The sequence below is a fragment of the Ornithorhynchus anatinus genome, chromosome 1, assembly GCF_004115215.2.
Source record: "Ornithorhynchus anatinus isolate Pmale09 chromosome 1, mOrnAna1.pri.v4, whole genome shotgun sequence".
Lineage (NCBI taxonomy): Eukaryota > Metazoa > Chordata > Mammalia > Monotremata > Ornithorhynchidae > Ornithorhynchus > Ornithorhynchus anatinus.
Window position 1 is genome coordinate 102,229,495 of NC_041728.1, and position 21,364 is coordinate 102,250,858.

Genomic DNA, 21,364 nt, shown 5'->3' on the forward strand with positions numbered 1-21,364 from the left:
GTCTCTATCTGTTACCGATTTGTCCATTCCAAGCGCTTAGTACAGTGCTCTGCACATAGAAAGCGCTCAATAAATACTATTGAAATGAATGAATGAAGTTGGCCATATTATTAATAACCAGAAGTCGGGTTATGGTTTAGCTGGAGGAGGGCAGAGAGCCGCCCCTCACAGAAGCCTCCCCGGGCCTCTTTCTGCCTGAAATGGCGCGAAGGAAAGAGGTTTATCAGAGAGTTGGCAGCGGCCCTGCTTTGGGGTGAGAGAAAGACGACCATCTGAAATTCGTTGAGAGCCGAGGCGCTCGCTAGGTGGCAATCTTGATCCGATGAAAAGCCCCGGCCTAAAAGCTTCCTTGCTCTTCCAGAGCAGACGCCCGCACAGCTCTCAAACATTTATCATCGCAGGTGACAGTTCATCAAAGAATGAGCAAAGGCCCCGCCTGCGCTAGGGAAAGCACCGCTAAAGAGTTCTCCGAAGCAAATGTCCCCAAATCCGAATGTCTGTTGTGTCGTTTGGTTTCAAAGATGTCTCCACCGAGCTACGCCATTGCTGCGAAGAGCAGGAGGCCCAGCCCCTTCCCCTGCTCCACACGAGTCATCCCAGCCATCAGAGGCTATGTGTGGCTTGTGATTCTGGCTAATGCATTCTGCTCGCTGCTTTTTGCAAACGCACGGCGAATTCGCCTTGTCTGCACTTTTTACCGAGCTGCCCCCCTTTGTCAGTTTTTTCTCTCGTCCCAGACGCTCTCACGGGCCCAGGAAAATGGCCCAGGGAGGGTGCAGGTTTAGGGAAAGACATCCAGAAGTATTAAACATATTGGAAGAAAAGCCACTTGGACAGATCAAGTCTAATACTGGGCTAATTTTGCAGGAGATTTGAGAAAAAAAGACACAACACATTCATTCAATAGTATTTATTGAGCGCTTACTATGTGCAGAGCACTGTACTAAGCGCTTGGAATGTACAAATCGTAACAGATAGAGACAGTGCCTGCCCTTTGACGGGCTTACAGTCTAACACCCATCCCCCCCCCCAAACTTGAGCTCTCCCTTTGGGAAAAATCCGACGAAGACTTTTAGAGCTTTTGGGTAAGCAGTAGTCAGATTCAGAAGGACTTGGCTAGAATTAAATCATTGAAAAGTGAAAAATTGGTTCTTTAATATTTCAGGTGTAAGTCATTTTCCATGGAGAAACTATGGGTGCTCCTCTTTTTTGGTACTTAGTAAGTTTAAACAATTTTCTGGTTAGGGAGTCTAGACAGGTGCTAAAGGTTTCCCTAGGCACTCCTTTAGTTTTTGATCCTGTCGGGTTGAGAGTTAAGGAGAAGAAAAACAGCCAAAGGAAAAAGGGGAATGGAGTTTCCTGTTGGGAATATCAGGATCAAACTACACAGGAATTGCTAAGAGGGCTAATAATAATGTTGGTATTTGTTAAGCGCTTACTGTGTGCCGAGCTCTGTTCTATGCGCTGGGGTAGATACAAGGTTATCAGGTTGTCCCACATAATAATGTTGGTATTTGTTAAGTGCTTACTATGTGCCGAGCACTGTTCTAAGCGCTGGGGTAGACACGGGAATCAGGTTGTCCCACGTGGGGCTCACAGTCTTCATCCCCATTTTACAGATGAGGTAACTGAGGCACCGAGAAGTTAAGTGACTTGCCCAAAGTCACACAGCTGACAAATGGCTGAGCCGGGATTTGAACCCATGACCTCTGACTCCAAAGCCCGTGCTCTTTCCACCGAGCCACGCTCCTCACAGTCTTAATCCCCATTTTACAGATGAGGTAACTCAGGCACCAAGAAGTTAAGTGATTTGCCCAAAGTCACACAGCTGACAGGTGGCAGACTCTCACGTCTCTGCCAATCATGTTCTTAGTGGGGTATGAATTTCAGTGACCCTAGTTAGGCGGACAGGGATTTAGCACCTTGCCAAGTGTAGCCAGTGACGACATCGTTGGGCCAATCGTGTGCCACAGTACTATGTATTGGCTGGCTTGTCTTGGTAGCTGCTGTAGACTTCCCTGCCCGCATTAGCCAGTTATTTTCCAGCAATCTTCCTGGGCCAGTCCACCTTGCCAAATGCCGTAGGTGGTTCTTCAGTCAGAAACTTCTACCATGCAGGCAGACCCGGGACTGGAGTGCTCTTTCCATTGAGCCCACAGCAAGTGGTAATAGCTAAAATACCGCCCCGATCAATTGTCACCATTACAATCACCATCTAAGCAGTGGTTTAGGGTTGTTAGAGAGACAGTAAAGACAGAAAATGGTTAGTGGTGAGTGAGTAGCTGCTAATTTGATAATCACAGTGAAAAGGAGGAAAACAGATCTGTTCGCTTTGCTGTCTACAATTTCCTTTTATTTGTGATTGAATCGTAATTTCCATTGAAAGCCATTGTAAGGAAACAATAAGTTTGCTTCATGCTCACTTAAATACCATCCTGCTTATCGTAGCATACTTTAACATCAAATACGGTTCAGATTTAACTCTCATTTTTAAACCCAGGTTTTTAAGCACTACCAACTGCTTCTTCTTGTCTATTTTCCAATTTTAGACTAAAGGGCCGAATGCTGAGAATTGCTAAAATAATTGCAAAGATACTATTGAACCCACAGCAAAAGCTTTATATGGTGGTTTTCTGTTTAACGTTTTTTCAAATTTAATATTGCAATAACCACAAAGCAAATGGAAGCATCTTTTTCTGGTCATATGCCTAAGAGACTGTTTCCACTAGCCTACCCTTCAATAGCTAGGCTTTGCCCTGCAATAAGAGAGGCTTGCTATCCTGCACATACCTGATGGTTGCTTCTTTCCATTCCATGTCCAGTTTTCCTGTGAAAATCTCTTAGGAAGAGTCTTATAATTGTACTGTATTTGAGGGTCATAAAGTTTACCTCCCAGTAGGAATGGAAGGTGGGTGAAGTAGATACTTGTTTACAGACTTTATTTTCAAAGGCAACCTTTGATCTTGATACTTTATATGTGTCCAGGAAAAGGCAGATCATAGGAGAAATAGCGTGGCCTAGTGTAAAGAGCATAGGACTGGGAGTCAAGAAATCTGGTTCTTATCTGGGCTCTGTCACTGCTTTGTGATCTTGGTCAAGTCACTTTACCTTCTTTGTGCCTGTTTCCCCATTTGTAAAACAGGAATTCAATACTCATTCTCCCTTCCCCTTTCCTCCTCCCCTATGTCCAATCGGGTTATTTTATAGCTACCTCAGGGCTACAAGTAGGGAGAAGACCAGAAAATGTACAAGGAAGCATTTCTTGTTTGAAGGTTCAATTCTCAAGACCTAGAGATTTGATCTGACATTGACTCCCCAAGCCTTCTAAAATGAACACAGGACTATGGAGATCCTCAAAACTATAAACAACTTGAAACCTGTAAAGATTCATTCCCCTAAATCAGCTGCCCAGAATTAAATTGGCCCAATAGGACGTTCCTCCACTATCCTGTTGGTTCACCAGCCCACCTGGACCCGCCTGAGCCTGAAGGAATGGGCTGGGGCTAATGTTCTAAAGAAGATTTTCCTCCTGCCTTTATCATCTGTTGGCTGTGGAAAGGTTGCTACTGTTGGAAGGGATAGGGGCTCAGGGCAGCCCTGGTTTTTGCCACTATCCTAGAGGGAAAGCACAAATTGATACTATCATCAGCAAAAGGATTTGGCGGAGGGACTTGACATTTATTTGTATAGAGCCTGAAGAGTTGACTCGTTGGGTATTGTTGCTGAGCCTCTTATCATCAGTAGACCTATGAATCCAGTCCTTTCAAAAAGGGTGGGCATCCCCTAGAATCGGCTCTCACCTTCTAGCCAAAGAAGCAGAGAGGGAGGAGCCACCATGCTGTATGGCTATGGCTTTAATAGAAATCCAAGACTGGAGTTTGGAGGAGATTGGTGGGTTTTTTTGGTGTGTTTGTGGCCTCCTGGAAGGCCCCTAGCTGCTTCCATCTCACGAGCATGAGAACTAATAGTGGCTTCATTCCTCAGTGCCCCGTCCCCTACTTCGCTTCCCTTTCCCTTCCTTCCTGTTTCAGTCCTTAAGGGGAGGTTTTAGCAACCCACATATTGACAGTTTTAGTAAGTATCAGTAAGATGAAGATCACAGTAGAAATCTGTCCTCATCCCTAAAAGAGATCAGGGATGGTCTTTTTTTTTTTGCAAGGCTTGACTTCACTTTCCTATCTATTTGTAATATTTTATTATCCATTTTCTTACTCTAGCCCTGGAACCTCTAAAGCCAATTATGAAAATCATATACTTAGTGCCAACTCCGGTCACTCAGTCCCCTGGTCTGCAGCAAAGCTCCAGCTATCGCTCTACTTCTTTACAGACCTAGGTTTGAGGGAGATTCTAAACCATCAGCTTTTTGTGACGAAAGAATAAGTTTGTTTAAACTGGAGGAGGACTGTGGAAAATGTATTTTCATTCAGAGGCACAGTGCCTTATAACCTAACAGTAAGTTAAAACATGCACTCTGGTCTGATTTCCCTAGTCCACTCGCCTCAGCACAGTGCACAGGGTTTAGAGCCGTTCCTGGGATGGCCCATTACATCTATTCCCTCCAAGAGAGGGCAGCAGATTCCACCGAGAGATCCGTAGCATGTTCAAGTTTTTTAAGCAATGACAGCTCTCCAGGATGCTCAGTGAGAAATGTTGGAGACTTAAATGGTTTGGTGTCAGAGAGACACAGATATTCCCAGAGCCATATGGTTTATTTGTGTTTGGGCAGATTAACAGTGCAGTGCCTCCCCCTCCTTTGAGTTGGGTAGATATGGAAAATTAGCCGCTGCCCCGTTGCTGAGCGGAGAAAGCCTGTGACGCTCATCTGCACGGGTTTGAGAAAGCCAGTGACGCACATCTGACTGCTTCACCACCCAGGATGGTGATCTGCTCTCAGTGGGGACCACAGATATTGTCAAGTGACTGAATTCATTCAAGATCGAGGCCCAAAGAGAGGCCTTATTAATTGAAATTGTTGAGAATGACCAGTCAATTCAGTTTGTGGGACTGAGTTAAGGGCCCCAAACTGGACCTCACAAGGAAGGAATCCCTACTGCCCAGGAGGCAGAATCACCCCTTTTGCCCAACCTTCCCTCACCACCTGTGAAGTGACACTCAGTCCCCGCCCTCTCCAGCAGCTGTGGAGAAGCAATTGTCTTTTTTTAACGGTTTAGAAAATGGGTGTGACTGCTGTGAGGTCTGGGCAGACTCTTGGCTGATGCCTGTCTAATCTGCTAATGAAAAGTTAATGCAATGTCATTGGCTGCAGTGAGAGTTGGACTTTTTTCCAGTTACGAGTCTCTGATTTAATTTGAGAGCCCTCAAAGGCAGGGATTATTATTATTATTAATCATATTCATTGAGCACTTACTGTGTGCAAAGCACTGTACTAAGTGCCTGGGAGAGTACAATATAACAGTAAACACATTCCCTGCCCACAACAAGCACATGATCTAGAAACGAGCTCACAGTTTAGAGATTTACTTATTTATCTATTTTTTTGCAGTGCTTTTTACACTGCTTGGCACAGTGTAATGTGCTTATACAAAAACTGGATTAATGATGATGGCTTTCAGATAAATTAAAAATAGACAGATGTTTAACCAAGAGATTTAGGTACTGTAAATCCAAAGCCACTTCAGAACATGGGCTGTGGAGAAAAGTGTAATGGTGAAAGGGGGGTATATGGTATAATGTTGGTATTTGTTAAGCGCTTACTATGTGCCGAGCACTGTTCTAAGCGCTGGGGTAGACATAGGGGAATCAGGTTGTCCCACGTGGGGCTCACAGTCTTAATCCCCATTTTACAGATGAGGGAACTGAGGCACAGAGAAGTTAAGTGACCTGCCCACAGTCACGTGGCAGAGCTGGGATTCGAACTCATGAGCCCTGACTCCAAAGCCCGTGCTCTTTCCACTGAGCCACGCTCCTTCTCCATGAGTCTGCCCTGAACTTCCTTAAGTGTCACCTGGGAAGACTTCCAAATCGGATCGTTTTTCTAAAATTTCACTCTTCTCAGGGCTCCCTACTCCTCAGAAATCTTTAGTAGTTGCTCATTTTTCTCTGGCTCAAACAGAAACATCTGCCTGTAGATTTTAAGAGACACTTGATCCAGCTCTCTGCCTCCTAGTTATCCTCTGTCTTTTCCACTATAACCCAGCTCAAAGTTTCCATTCCTCTCAAGCCAACCTCCTCCCTATACCTTTTTCTCTTCTCTCCTGATTCAGACCTTTTCACTTTCACACCCTCCCTGTTGTCTGGAACTCCTCCCTAATTCAATTCTGCCAGATCACTGCTCCTGCCATCTTCAAACCCTTCTTCAAATTTAACACTTACACACACCCATAGTGTACTCACTTGGTTTAGTGCACTGTGCTAAGTGTTAGGTACATTAAAACAAAGTGACACATTCCCTTCTCTCAAAGCGTTTACATTCTATGGGGGAGACAAACATAAGTATTAAAAGAGAGGGCAAAAATAAATTGAGCAGACATATACACATTGATGCTAAGGAGATTTGTAAGTACATTAAAGAGTGGTAGATCTTTGGTACAAAGGATAGTTTATATTCGATTGCTTTCACTCCTACCTGTAATTTTATTTAAATATCTGTTCTTTCCTTCCTAGACTGAAAGCATCTTCAGTGGTAAGGATTGTTTTTCTTCTAATTTAATTTCATTTATTCACCAAACCCTTAGTAAGGGGGTCTGTACACCATAAACACTAAAAAAAAAATAGTGATGATGACTTCACTGGAGATAAATGTTCTAGGTCACAGTTAACAGAATAGAAAAAGAAGTTAGGAAGCAGCATGGCCTAATGGCAAGAGCACGGGCTTGAGAGTCACAGGTCGTGGGTTCTAATCCAGGATCCGCCATTTGTCTGCTGTATGACCTTGGGCAAGTCACTTCACTTCTCTGGGACTCAGTTACTTCATCTGTAAAATGGGGATTGAGACTGTGAGCCCCATGTGGGACAGGGACTGTGTTTAACCCCATTTGCTGGTCTTCATTCAATAGTATTTATTGAACGCTTACTATGTGCAGAGCACTGTACTAAGCACTTGGAATGTACAATTCGGCAAAAGATAGAGACAATCTCTGCCCAGTGACGGGCTCACAGTCTAATCAGGGGAGACAGACGGCAGAGCAAAACAGAATGAAACAAAAACAAGACAACATTATCACGATAATTAGAATCAAGGGGATGTACACCACATTAACAAAATATATCCACCCTGGAGCTTAGTACAGTGCCTGGCACATAGTAAGTGCTTAACAAATGCCACAAGCATTATTATTATTTTCATTATTTTTAAATTGAAAACCAATTCGAGAATACAAACAGGTTCAGGTAGATTGTCAGACTTGGGGATAACAAGGCATCAAGATCTCTACCAAATAGAAAATCTATAAAGGAGGAGTGGCATCCAAAGTTCTCTCAGAGAAGATGGGATTTCAGAAGAGCCTTGAAAATAGGGAACCAATCAAAGATGGGTCATATACCAATGTTTTAACTGGTGGAATTCGAAGAACCGAGGTCACCTAGAAGGCTACGTATTCAGTCTGTCACCAAATCCTGACAGTTTTGCCTTTACAACATCTCCAAAAATCGCCCTTTTCCTCTTCATTCAAAGTGCTAACACACTGATTAACAAGTGCTTAGTACAGGGCTCTGCACATAGTAAGCTTTCGATAAATACCTTTGATTGATTGATTGACTGGTTTTCAAACAGACCTGTTTCCTGTTCATCATCTATGGTTTGTTTGATTTGGGAGATGCCATTCAACCTTTGGAATCTTATTTTTTTCCCCATCTATGAGTTGCACAAAATGAAATCTCTCCTCCTTGTACTAGGGTACTGGAGTGTCTAAATTGGGCTATGCAATAAAAATAAAATAAATACTATCTATTTATATAGTTGATGTATGAATGCACATTTATGTTTAAACACATATATGTATATGTACACACACACAGGTAATTGCTAAAGTGGGGAGGCAGGACTAAGAAGGTGAGTAATCAATCAATCAGTGGTATCAATCATTGAACGCTGTACTAAGCACTTGGAAGAGTACAATACAACAGAGTTAGCAGACACATTCCCTGGGCACAACGAGTTTACAATTTAGAGTACTAACGAAAAGAGGATTTTATTTGAGTTTTAAGTATTTTTTATGGCTGGTTTTAGAGGTAGAGAATAATGTGGTTTGGTGGATTTGAGGGAGAGGGTGTGCTGTGCAGAGCAAATGTGTGCTCAGTGGTCTGTTTCCAGGAAAGCGGCTAGTGAGGATTACGTGGTAGGAATGAGCATGCAAACTATGGTGAAACAGGAGAGGAAGGCAGTTAGATTAGCACAACAGCTGGGAGAGAGCCTTGCAGGCATTGTTTAGGAGTTTTTGTTTTATGTGAAAAGAAAACAAGCATTCATTCAATCATATTTACTGAGTGCTTACTGTGTGTAGAGCACCGTACTAAGCGTTTCATCTCCACCGTGGTTTAGTGGATAGAGCATGGGCCTGGGAGTTCAGAAGACTCAGTTCTAATCCCAGCTCTGCCACTTGACAGCTGTGTGACCTTGGCCAAGTCACTTCACTTCTCTGTACCTCACTTACCTCATCTGGAAAATGGGGATTAAGAATGAGTCCCACAGGGGACAGGGACTGTGTCCAACCTGATTAACTTGTACCTACCCCAGCGCCTAGAACGGTGCTTGACACATAGTAAGTGCTTAAAAAGTGCTATTATTCAGCGTTTAGTACAGGTGCCTGGGAAATAGTAAGTGCTTAACAAATGCCATCATTATTATTTTATCAAATGTAGCAGTCATTCAGCATTTCTCCCAATCCTAAATTGGTTGCTGCAGAATACCCCTGCGCCCAGAAGAGGGGCTTCGAATCCAATTTGAAGCTCTTTGGTCAATTTCTCCTCCTATTGCTCCCTAACCCATAATGCTTAGATCTAGAGCTGGGCCTCCTTTTGAAGACAGTGTGGTATGGCCAACTGAGTGACCCTGTTTCTCCCAGGATGGGCCACCCAAGATGGACACAGGTTGGTCTCAGAGAACACCAGACAGAAAAAAGGGGGCATTCTAGAACAGACTGGAGAAGCAGCGTGGCTTAGTGGATAAAGTCTGTCAGTCAGTCAATTGTTTTTATTGAGTGCTTACTGTGTGCAGAGCACTGTACTAAGCCCTTGGGAGAGTACAATATAACAGTAAACAGACACATTCCCTGCCACAGCGAGTTACAATCTAGAGGGGGAGACAGACCATTAATGTAAATACATAAATGACAGATATGTACGTAAGTGCTGAGGGACTAGGAGGGGACAGAGCAAGGGCCTGGGAATCAGAAGGTCCTGGATTCTAATTCCAGCAACACCATTTGTCTGCTGTTTAACCTTGGGCAAGTCACTTAACTATTTTGTGCTTCAGAGACTTCATCTGGAAAATGGGGATTAAGATTGTGAGCCCCATGTGGGACATGGACTGTGTCCAACCTGATTAGCTTGTATCTACCCCAGTGCTTAGTACAGTACCTGGAGCATAATGAGTATTTAATTAATATAAAAAAAAAACACAAGAAAACAAACAACAACAACAAAAGCATGCTGTTCTCTCCCAGGCTAGAACCCCTGATAGGGCTGAGGTGTCCCTTAGGAAAGCTCGCTGTGGGAGGGAATGTGTCTCTGTTTTATTGTTATATTGTACTCTCCCAAGCACTTAGTAAAGTGCCCTGCATATAGTAAGTACTCAATAAATATGATTGACTGACTGACTTGGTATTAGTGGGGAGGGATGTGTGGCAGAATGCTGTACATTTTGGAAAAGGAACTGGAAGTTTCTTCCAGAAAACGTCTGGAGGCCTCCTAGAAACAGACTCTTAGGTTCCAGATTGGCAGGGACCCAGCCTAGTGGAGGAAATTTCCCAGCCTCCCTTAAAACCCTCCCTGCAGACTACAGCTCTTCATGCCTCAGGGGCTTGAAACCAACATACCATGAAAGTTCAGCAGCTGAGGTCATCTAGGCAATCCCTGCTCTTTGGGTTTGATTAGTCCCTCTTAAAAAATTTTGGGGTGGCTGCACGGCCTACTGCAAAGCAGATGGGATTGGGAGTCAGGAGACCTGACTTTCAGTTCCAGCTCATCCACCAGCTTTGCTGGGTGACCCTGGATGAGTCACTTACCTCTCTAGGCCTCAGTTTCTTCCTCCTTAAAATGGGATAAGGTAAAATGTTGAGGCCCAAGTTGGAGAGGGATTGTGTCTGAACTGAGGACCGTGTATCTTAGCAATACTTAGCACTTAGCAAATCCTTAAAATAATATTATTATTATTTAATATTATTTGTGCACTGCAAGGAAATGCATGATGATCAGCAAGGAAACAACATTCTCAAGAACACCAAAATAGCTGGAAAAAATATGTTTTAAAATAATTATGTACAATGCACATGTAGCTGATTATTACTAAAGACGCAGACTTAGATCCAAAAAACATCAAAAGGGCTGAGAATACAATGGAAAAAGTCACCAAATGCAGTAAATAGTGGGAACTCATCAATCAATCAATCAATCGGATCAATTGATCGTATTTACTGAGCGCTTACTGTGTGCAGAGCACTGTACTAAGCTCTTGGGAGAGCACAATATAACAGAGTTGGTAAACACATTCTCTTCCCACAATGAGCTCACAGTTTAGAGGGGAAGACATTAATATAAACAAACTATGATGTGTATATAAGTGATTTGGGGCTGAGGAAGGGGTGAATAAAGGGAGCAAATTAGAGCGATGCAGAAGGGAGATGGAAATGAGGACTTTGTTGGTGAAGGCCTCTTGGAGAAGATGTGCCTTTGATAAGTCTTTGAAGATGGATAGAGTAATTGTCTGTCGGATATGAAAAGGGAGGGTGTTCTAGGACAGAGGCAGGACGTGGGTGAGGGGTCGGTGGCAAGATAGTCTAGATCGAGGTACAGTGAGTAGATTGACAATAGAGGAGTGAAGTATGTGGGCTAGGTTGTAATAGGAGAACAGCAAGGAAAGGTAGGATTGAGTGTTTTAAAGCCGATGGCAAGGAGTTTCTGTTTGACGCGGAGGTGGATGGACAACCACTGGAGGTTCTTGAGGAGAAGGGGAGACCCTAGGAAAGATGCCATGATAAAAACAGCTTCAGGCCCTAAATCATAGTCTTTAATTTACAGAAAATTTCATGAATTCTGAATATGTATAAGAGAAGATTAGGGAGTTTGGTGGGGATAACTGGAATACATCACCTCATTTTCCATTAAAGCAATAGTTCAACAGATGCCTATTTGCTAAAAGAAGGTCTTGGGAATTATTGCACTGTGCTATCCAAATTCTTTTCTTTCACTGATTTCAACCTTATTCCTCATCCTCAGTTCTAAAAACAATAATGACAATCAGCAAAACTAAATCCCACTCACCCTGTAGCCACAGTCCAATGCCAGAGATGCTATGAAATTAAATGTCCATAAAGCATTTGTGAGGAGGAAGAATCCTAACTGATATTTTTGAAATGCAAATAAAAACATTTAGGAAATCACTTAAGAAGGAAAAACCGAAATAAATTGCAAATTACAAAAAGGCATTTAAAACAATACGTCAATTAACTACAGGCATAGTAAATACAAAATGCAGGCACAAATGAAAACATTCCAACTGAATCTCCAATACAGTAATTTCTACTACAACATGTTTTCATTATGTTCTGTATATAACATGATTCACAAGTTGGCAAAAGTAGTTTCAGTTTGGGAATAAACTGTTTGGGACATGCACATGGTATTGGTCAAGATATGGTGATACTATGATTCACAGCCTCCAGTTTCAGGCCTGAATGATTCTTTTAAATAATATTTTGTGGTTTTGCACTTTATATTGTTTGATATAAGAAAATAATGAGTAGCAAGAATGTAAAGGATTCTGTTAAATGCAGACATTTTACTGTAAATTTGTATTGACATATGTCAGTTATAATGGTATGAAATGAAGCAACAAGCTCTGGACAAAATTAAGGCAAGCAGACAAAGTTCAAAAACTATTACTGCCATGCTGGGAAAATTTCTGTCCATGGGAAGAAGGGAAAAAAATGAAAGACCACCCATCTTTTACCCAACCTGTGGTTTGGTATGGGCTATGAGATATAGATTGTTACTCAACTCATATCTCTGAAAAAAATTGAGTACTTTTGAGGAAAATATTTTGAGAAAATTTGGGGGCCTATGGGAATAAACAGATTTATTTGTTCCTGAGATGTTTTTAAATTAAATTTTTGTTCATTTGTAGCACTTATTAAGGTCTTATTATGTGCTTATGTGGATTTTGGAGCAAATTAAACCAAAGTGGTCTTTGGAAGGCCAGATCACTCAATTTAGATTAGTGTATTTTGGACACGTAATCAATTCTATGACTAATTCTTTGGAGAAGACATTAATGCTAGGAAAAGCCCAGGGAAAACGTTGAAGAGGCAGATAGGTGGATAGAGACCATAACAATGATAATAATAATAATAATTTTGGTATTTGTTAAGTGCTTACTATGTGCCAAGCACTGTTCTAAGCGCTGGGGTGGATACAAAGTAAGCAGGTTGTCCCATGTGGGGCTTACAGTCTTAATCCCCATTTTACAGATAAGGTAGTTACACAGAGAACTCTGAGGCACAGAGAAGTTAAGTGGCTTGCCCAAGGTCACACAGCAGACAAATGGCAGAGTCGGGATTAGAACCCACATCCTCTGACTCCCAAGCCCATGCTCTTGCCACTAAACATGCTGCTTCTCAGGGTGGAACCAAAGAACTGTTGGAAAGATTACGGATTTTGGCAGAAGACGGGACATTCTGGAGAAAATTCATCCATGGAGTCTCTCTGAATTGGAAACGACTTGACGACACGTAACAATATTAATAATTCATTAATTCATTCATTTAATAATATTTATTGAGCACTTACTATGTGCAGAGCACTGTACTAAGCGCTTGGAATGTACAAATCGACAACAGAATAATTATGTGCTAAGCACTAGGGGAGATATAAGGCTAGGCTATTGGACATAGCTTCATGAGCTTCCCATTTTTCAGGTGAAGAAACTGAGGCTCAGAGAGGGTGACTTTCCTGAGGTCGAACTCCAGTGGTGGAACTGGAATTCGATTGTGGGTCTCCTGACTCTTATTCCCATGTTCTAGTTAGAAGATGGTTTAAAATTATGTATTATAAATTTCTTCTTTATTTATATTAGTGTCTGTTTCCCCCTCTAGACTGTAACCTTGTTATGGGCAGGGAATGTATCTGCTTGTCTTGTCCTTTGCTGTTGAGTCGTCTCCGAACCATAGCGACACCACCAGACAGATCTCTCCCAGAACGCACCACTTCCATCTGCAATCGTTCTGGTAGTGGAGCCATAGAGTTTTCTTGGTAAAAATCCAGAAGTGATTTACCATTGCCTCCTTCCCCTCAATGAACTTGAGTCTCTGCCCTCGACTCTCTCCCATGCCGCTGCTGCCCAGCATAGTTGAGTTTTGACTTGTAAAAGATGGCCTTCTGTTTGCTAGCCACTGCACAAGCTAGGAATGGAATGGACAGGTGTCTGCTCGACTCTCCATCCCTTAGTTGAGACTGATAGAGTACTGAAAACTCTCCAGGTGTGGTCCTGAGAGGGGATGTCTCTGCTAATTCTGTTGTAATGTACTCTCCCATAGTAAGCACTCAATAAATATCATTGATTGATTGATTGAAGAGCTTACCCAGTTATTTAGTGTTAATAACAACCCATTGAGGATGTCTGTTCTGCCTTCAATCTGTAACAGTCACATTTTATGACAATTAGACCTGAAAATGGTCACTTCAGGAAAAGTTTGATGTCAACTTTCAAGGTTTTTTTAGTCCCAATCTTTTGATATGCCCGCTGATGCCAATGGGAATCCTTTATTCTCAGAAGAACCCATCCATTATGATTAAATTCCTTCTTTTATGGCATACTATTGGACCATCAACACAGTAAGTTAAAGGAAATTAAAATCAACCAGGCAACAGGAAGTGATGCTGGATAACGGAGATAATAGCCATGTGTCTTTTTCAGACTCTAGGACTGATACATCAAATGTTGTATCAAAAACAGTCATTCAGTTTCTTTGTTAGTTGTTATGGGGCTTACAAAATGAGCTTCATGAAATTTTAAGCAGTGTCGAAATGAGAAAGAGATGTGTGTTTGTGTGTGTGTGTATGTTTGTGTATGTGTGCCAGTAAAACAATCCAGTTGTCCGCCACCACAGTCACATTGGATTTCTGCCTCAATTATTGAATTTCATCTCTTTGCCAGTGGTGGGTTGACTCTCCACAGCCAGCCCCAGGTGTCTACCCCAGGGGCGAGTTCCCCAAATGCTGGTCCTGGGATTTAAGCTTGGGCTGGCTTGTTCCCTCAGAGAGATCTGAGCTTGGTTCCTTTTTGCTGCACTGATTTTAGTTACTTCATGAAGGACACCAAGGTCTGTGGAAGCAGCGTGGCTCAGTGGAAAGAGCACGGGCTTTGGAGTCAGGGCTCATGGGTTCGAATCCCAGCTCTGCCACTTGTCGGCTGTGTGACTGTGGGCAAGTCACTTCACTTCTCTGCGCCTCAGTTCCCTCATCTGTAAAATGGAGATTAAGACTGTGAGCCCCACGTGGGACAACCTGATTCCCCTATGTCTACCCCAGTGCTTAGAACAGTGCTCAGCACATAGTAAGCGCTTAACAAATACCAACATTATTATTATTATTATGGAGAGCCAGCGTTCCAGTTGGGGAGTGACTTTTCTTTCTTGTAAGACAGCTTGACAGTGGTGAAGTGATTGATCGATATCAAACTGTGGCATTTGGGAGAAAAGTGGCAAATTTATGTGGCTTGTCAGAGAGCTGGTTGTGGCACTGTGATCTACCACAACCCACCAGTTGGGAAGCCCTGGATAAGATGCCCTGGGAGGCTTCCGGAAGTCTCCTGCCTCTAAACTCGGTTGGACTAGGAAACCCTATGATGGTACCTTCCTTTTCTGTGCCCTCCTAATAATGATGGTGGAATGGTGAAGCATTTGCTTACTCTGTTCCAAGTACTTACTGAGTGCTGGAGTAGATATAAAATAGTCAGGTCAGACATAATTCATTCATTCATTCATTCATTCATTCATTCAATAGTATTTATTGAGCGCTTACTATGTGCAGAGCACTGTACTAAGCACTTGGGATGAACAGGTCGGCAACAGATAGAGACAGTCCCTGCCATTTGATGGGCTTACAGTCTAATCGGGGGAGATGGACAGACAAGAACAATGGCAATAGAGTTGAGGAGAAGAACATCTCGTAAAAACAATGGCAACTAAATAGAATCAAGGCGATGTACAATTCATTAACAAAATAAATAGGGTAATGGAAATATATACAGTTGAGCGGATGAGTACAGTGCTGTGGGGAGGGGAAGGGAGAGGTGGAGGAGCAGAGAGAAAGGGGGAAAAGAGGGTTTAGCTGCGGAGAGGTGAAGGGGGGGTGGTAGAGGGAGTAGAGGGAGAAGGGAGCTCAGTCTGGGAAGGCCTCTTGGAGAAGATGAGTTTTAAGTAGGGTTTTGACGAGGGAAAGAGAATCAGTTTGGCGGAGGTGAGGAGGGAGGGCGTTCCAGGACCGCGGGAGGACGTGGCCCAGGGGTCGATGGCGGGATAGGTGAGACCGAGGGACGGTGAGGAGGTGGGTGGCAGAGGAGCGGAGAGTGCGGGGTGGGTGGTAGAAAGAGAGAAGGGAGAGGTAGGAAGGGGCAAGGTGATGTAGAGCCTCGAAGCCTAGAGTGAGGAGTTTTTGTTTGGAGCGGAGGTTGATAGGCAACCACTGGAGTTGTTTAAGAAGGGGAGTGACAGGCCCAGATCATTTCTGCAGGAAGATGAGCCGGGCAGCGGAGTGAAGAATAGACTGGAGCGGGGCGAGAGAGGAAGAAGGGAGGTCAGAGAGAAGGCTGACACAGTAGTCTAGCCGGGATATAACGAGAGCCTGTAGCAGTAGGGTAGCCGTTTGGATGGAGAGGAAAGGGCGGATCTTGGCGATATTGTAAAGGTGAAACCGGCAGGTCTTGGTAACGGATAGGATGTGTGGGGTGACGAGAGAGACGAGTCAAGGATGACACCGAGATCGGGGGCCCGAGAGACGGGAAGGATGGTCGTGCCATCCACGGTGATAGAGAAGTCTGGGAGAGGACTGGGTTTGGGAGGGAAGATGAGGAGCTCAGTCTTGCTCATGTTGAGTTTTAGGTGGCGGGCCGACATCCAGGTGGAGACATCCTGGAGGCAGGAGGAGATGCGAGCCCGAAGGGAGGGGAAGAGGACAGGGGCGGAGATGTAGATCTGCATGTCATCTGCGTAGAGATGGTAGTCAAAGCCATAAGAGCGAATGAGTTCACCGAGGGAGTGAGTGTAAATGGAGAACAGAAGAGGGCTGAGAACTGACCCTTGAGGAACTCCAACAGTTAAAGGATGGGAGGGGGAAGAGGCTCCAGCGAAGGAGACCGAGAATGACCGGCCAGAGAGGTAAGAGGAGAACCAGGAGAGGACGGAGTCCGTGAAGCCAAGGTGAGATAAGATATTGTCCCTCTTCAGGCTCACAGTCTAAATAGGAGGGAGAAAAGGCACTGAATCTCCATTTTACGGATGAGGAAACTGAGACCTAAAGAAGGGGAATGCCTTGCCTAATGTCACACAACAGGCAGGTGGCAGCAGATTCAGGATTAGAACCCAGGTCCTCTGATTCCCAGGCTGTTGTTACTAAGCCATGTTGCTCCTGGATCTTTTTCTTGAGAGGACTTGCCCTCACATAGCTCTTGGCATGTGTCACAGGTAGATGGCAGGCATGAATGAGACTGCAGACAGAGAAGCAGCGTGGCTCAGTGGAAAGAGCCCGGGCTTGGGGGGCAGAGGGCAGAGGTCATGGGTTCAAATCCTGACTCTGCCACTTGCCAGCTGTGTGACTGTGGGTAAGTCACTTAACTTCTCTATGCCTCAGTGACCTCAACTGTAAAATGGGGATTGAGATTGTGAGCCTCACGTGGGACAACCTGATCTCCCTGTATCTACCCCAGTGCTTAGAACAGTGCTCTGCACATAGTAAGCACTTAACAAATACCACCATTATTATCATTACGAACATGAAGTGGCCAATTACATGTGAGTATATGGGAATAGAGATATGCCTTTATATACACACAACCACACCCAGAATCATCAGCATTTTGGGTGTGTCATCTATGGGATCCTCTTTGTTATGTTCCTTCAGATATGAGTCCATTCAGGTTCTATTCAATGCTCTCAGAGTGGTTGAATGTAGTGCTGACAGGTTTGCAAAGCAAGTTACTAAGGGTTTGGGAGAGTACAAAGTAACAATAATCAGATATATTCCCTGTCCCCAACAAATTTACAGTCTCACCATCCTGAAGATTCATTCATTCAATAGTATTTATTGAACGCTTACTATGTGCAGAGTTTGGAATGTACAAATCGGTAACAGAGATAGTCCCTGCCCAAAAACGGGTTTACAGTCTAATCGGGGGAGACAGAGAGACAAGAACAATGGCAATAAATAGAATCAAAGGGAAGAACATCTCATTAAAACAATAGCAAATAAATAGAATCAAGGTGATGTACATCTCATTAACAAAATAAATAGGGTAATGAAGATATATACAGTTGAGCGGACGAGTACAGTGCTGAGGGGATGGGACGGGAGAGGGGGAGGAGCAGAGGGAAAGGGGGGAAGATGTCTGGAGACACTAGGTGTGAACCCATGGAGGGCAGTGACTCTGTCCAACCTTTCATTCATTCATTCAATAGTATTTATTGAGCACTTACTATGTGCAGAGCACTGTATTAAGCGCTTGGAATGAACAAGTCGGCAACAGATAGAGACAGTCCCTGCCGTTTGATGGGCTTACAGTCTAATCGGGGGAGACAGACGTACAAGAACAATGGCAATAAATAGAGTCAAGAACCTGATTATCTTGTATCCACCCCGGGGCTGATAGAGTGCCTAAGTCATAGTAAACACTTAACAAGTACCCAAAAATCTCCCTGAAAACAAACAAAAAACACCTGGGCGAAACCTCAAATAAAGAGGATGCACATATCTGTTTAGAAGAATACCTGTATTGGAAGACCATCTGACTAAAACACTGCCCTTTCTGAGCACTGATTTTATTTCCTAAAGAATAAAGCACTTTAGACCTACTCTGTTTTAGTGTTTTGTTTTCTTCTGGGGCGTTAGGGAGAAAAGGGGAAGGAGGGGAGGGGAAGGAGCGCATAGCAGGAAAGAGAATATCATTTGAATTGCACCAACAACCCCACTGAATGGCACATGTATCTTTCATCCTACTTTCATTCCCTTTTCCCCAGTAGAGAGAGTTGGGATAAATGTTCCTTATTTCATTGTGATGAAGAAGTAAAACCAGAGAACGCAGTTTCATTTTAAATTTGGGGGAATCTTTTGGATGCTATAATAACTCCATTTCCAAAATGCAATTGTTTTTGTCAGTGAGCTTCCTGTGTTTTTTTTTAAGAAAAAATGCTATATAGAAGAATTACCCCAGTTATAAAGGCAGCTGATGAAATGCATCTAATTAAACACATAATTTGGGACAGCCTGGGTATTCACCATATTTTGGCACATAAAATATTTACTCTGATAGACTGGAGCTGTTTCTCTGTGCAGGATGAGTTGTTATTGAGACGGAGTGTTTTTAATCTAGTAAACCATAATGACTTCATCGCTTCTGACTTTATATTCCTAGTTTCAGCCTGGAATAAGTTTTTATAGCTTGTTTCCATTTTGGGAAAACTGAGTTTCTGATGAGATATTTTGGCTAAAACACTGAGGTTGAGACATACATTTAAAATACTAAAAGCCTGCTAACTTTAATCCTTTCAGTGAAATTTCTATTTTCAGTTTTATCTTATGATGCCTTCAGGAGGTCAGGAGTATCTGAAAATGTTATCCTTATTAGTATTGTTATTATTACTTAACATTCATTTAGAATCCTCAACAGGGTGTGGCATCTGTTTTGACCACCAAGGCTGCAGGCCTGGGTAGGGAATTCATCATTTTCATCTTGGGTGAAGGGGTTGTGGGAGAGGGAGGGAGAGGCCCAGGATTTCATATCAAACCTATTTCATATCATATAGCAGTGTGTCCTAGAGAAGCAGCATGGCCTAGTGGAAAGAGCACGGGCTTGGGAGTCAGAGGGTCCTGCCACTTGACTGCTCTGTGACCTTGGGCAAGTCACTTAACTCTGAAGATACCTCATCTGTAAAATCAGAATTCAATCCTATCCCCTCCTAGACTGTGAGCCTATACGGGACAGGGACTGTGTCCAATCTGATTAACTCTTATCTATCCCAGTGTTTAGAACAGTGCTTGGCACATAAGAATTGCTTAATAAATCTATTATTGCTCTTAAAAGTGCAGCAGGAGGTGACAATGGGCAATGATAATAACAAAGATAATAATAATTGTGATATTTGTTTAGTTCTTACTCTGAGCTCTGGAGAAGATACAAGATAATTGGGTCAGGTATGGTCTGGAACTTGCAGTCTAAGGGGGAGGGAGAATAGGTGTTGAACCCCCATTTTACAGATGAGGAAACTGAGGCTCAGAGAAGTTAAGTGGTTTGCCCAAGGTCACACAGCAGACACATGGCAGAGCTAAGATTAGATCGCATGTCTTCTGACTCCCATGATGGTGCTCATTCCAAGGGTGATAAGCATGTTTCCTTGGAGGAAGAGCAGTTCTTTCACAGGTGACTTTTCTTGCCACTGCCATTTGCTCTATTAGGCTCAATCAATCAACCAATCAATTATATTTATTGAGTGCTTACTGGTTCCAGGGTATTGTACTAAGCCCTCGGGGGACTGTGAGCCCATGTTGGGTAGGGATTATCTCTATTTATTGTCAAATTGTACTTTCCAAGTGCATAGTACAGTGCTCTGCACACAATAAGTGCTCAATAAATACGATTGAATGAATGAATGAAAGTACAAACAACGCTATAATGGGCACATTCCCTGTGCACAATGAGTTTACAGTCTAGACGGGGAGACAGACATTACTATAAAGAAATAAATTAGGGATAGGTAAATAAGTGTTGTGGGGCTGTGGGCTGGGACTTTGACTAAAATCACTGCTCTGCTCCCTCCCTCTTTACACCCACCAGACCACAACTCTCCCAATCTCCTCTAAGAGGATTTCTCTGGCTCATCATCTTCCCTCCCTATATCTCCTCCAGCTGATACTGATTCTCCAGCACTCCACATCACCCAAGCGCTGAGTTGCTGTAGTGGTAATAGTAATTAGTAGTAGTCCTCTCAGGGTTGCACCTGGAGAGTTTCCAGTACTCTACCAGTCTTGGCTATGAGAGGGAGAGTCTAGCAGAGGCCCATCCATTCCATTTCTAGCTTGGCCAGTGGCTAGCAAGTAGAAGGCAATCTGCTATTCGTCAAAACTTACCCGGGCTGGGCCGCAGCGGCATGGGAGAGAGTCGAGGGCGGAGACTCGAGTTTACTGCATGGAAGGCGGCAATGGTAAGCCACTTGCGGATTTTTATCAAAAAAACTCTCTGGATCCACTACCAGAACGATTGCAGATGGAGAGCGGGGCGTTCTGGGAGAGATGTGTCTGTGGTGTTGCTCTGGGTTGGAAACGACTTGACGGCATAAGGCCAGACAAGTAAAAGTAAAATCTAGTACTGGATGTACTAGAAGTACTACTAGAAGGCACTGTACAAGGCATTTGGAAGAGTATCATAATAGGAAGGCACACATTCCCCGCTCTTAAGGAGCTTGAATTTAATGCAGAGAGACTGACAAAGGTCACTGACAAATAATAAGGCTAGAGGGAGAATAAGAAAACAGTATAAACACATCAAGACAAAGCAGCTGAATAAATAAATTACTGGACCAAGGAAGTAAATAAAAACACGCCCATACTCCTGAATGCTGAGGTTAGAAAAAAAGTACACAACTGTCAAGAGTTGGGTGTTGGGCTGACACAAGTAAGGGGGCCCATCATTTCCTGGTTCTATGGCTTTTCGGTGAAGGTTTGCTAGGTTTGTCTGTCTGTCTCCCCCGATTAGACTGTAAGCCCATCAAAGGGCAGGGACTGTCTCTATCTGTTACAGATTTGTTCATTCCAAGCGCTTAGTACAGTGCTCTTCACATAGTAAGCACTCAATAAATACTATTGAATGAATGAATGAATAGGTTGGTTCCTCAGTGGTGTAATAATTGCTCTTGAGGAGTTACCTTGGCTTTTTGCTTCCAAAGCCCTTGAGGGTCAAATGGGCCATGTCACTGGGGAGAGG

The 21,364-nt window shown here is 43.4% G+C and overlaps 1 non-coding gene across 1 annotated transcript; it reads left to right on the plus strand.

Annotated features, from left to right (window-relative positions):
• Positions 1 to 20,363: 20,363 nt before the first annotated feature.
• LOC114817237 lies at positions 20,364 to 20,501 on the plus strand. The gene has a single exon (XR_003765085.1). It is a non-coding gene; the product is annotated as a small nucleolar RNA SNORA7 (small nucleolar RNA).
• Positions 20,502 to 21,364: the final 863 nt, after the last annotated feature.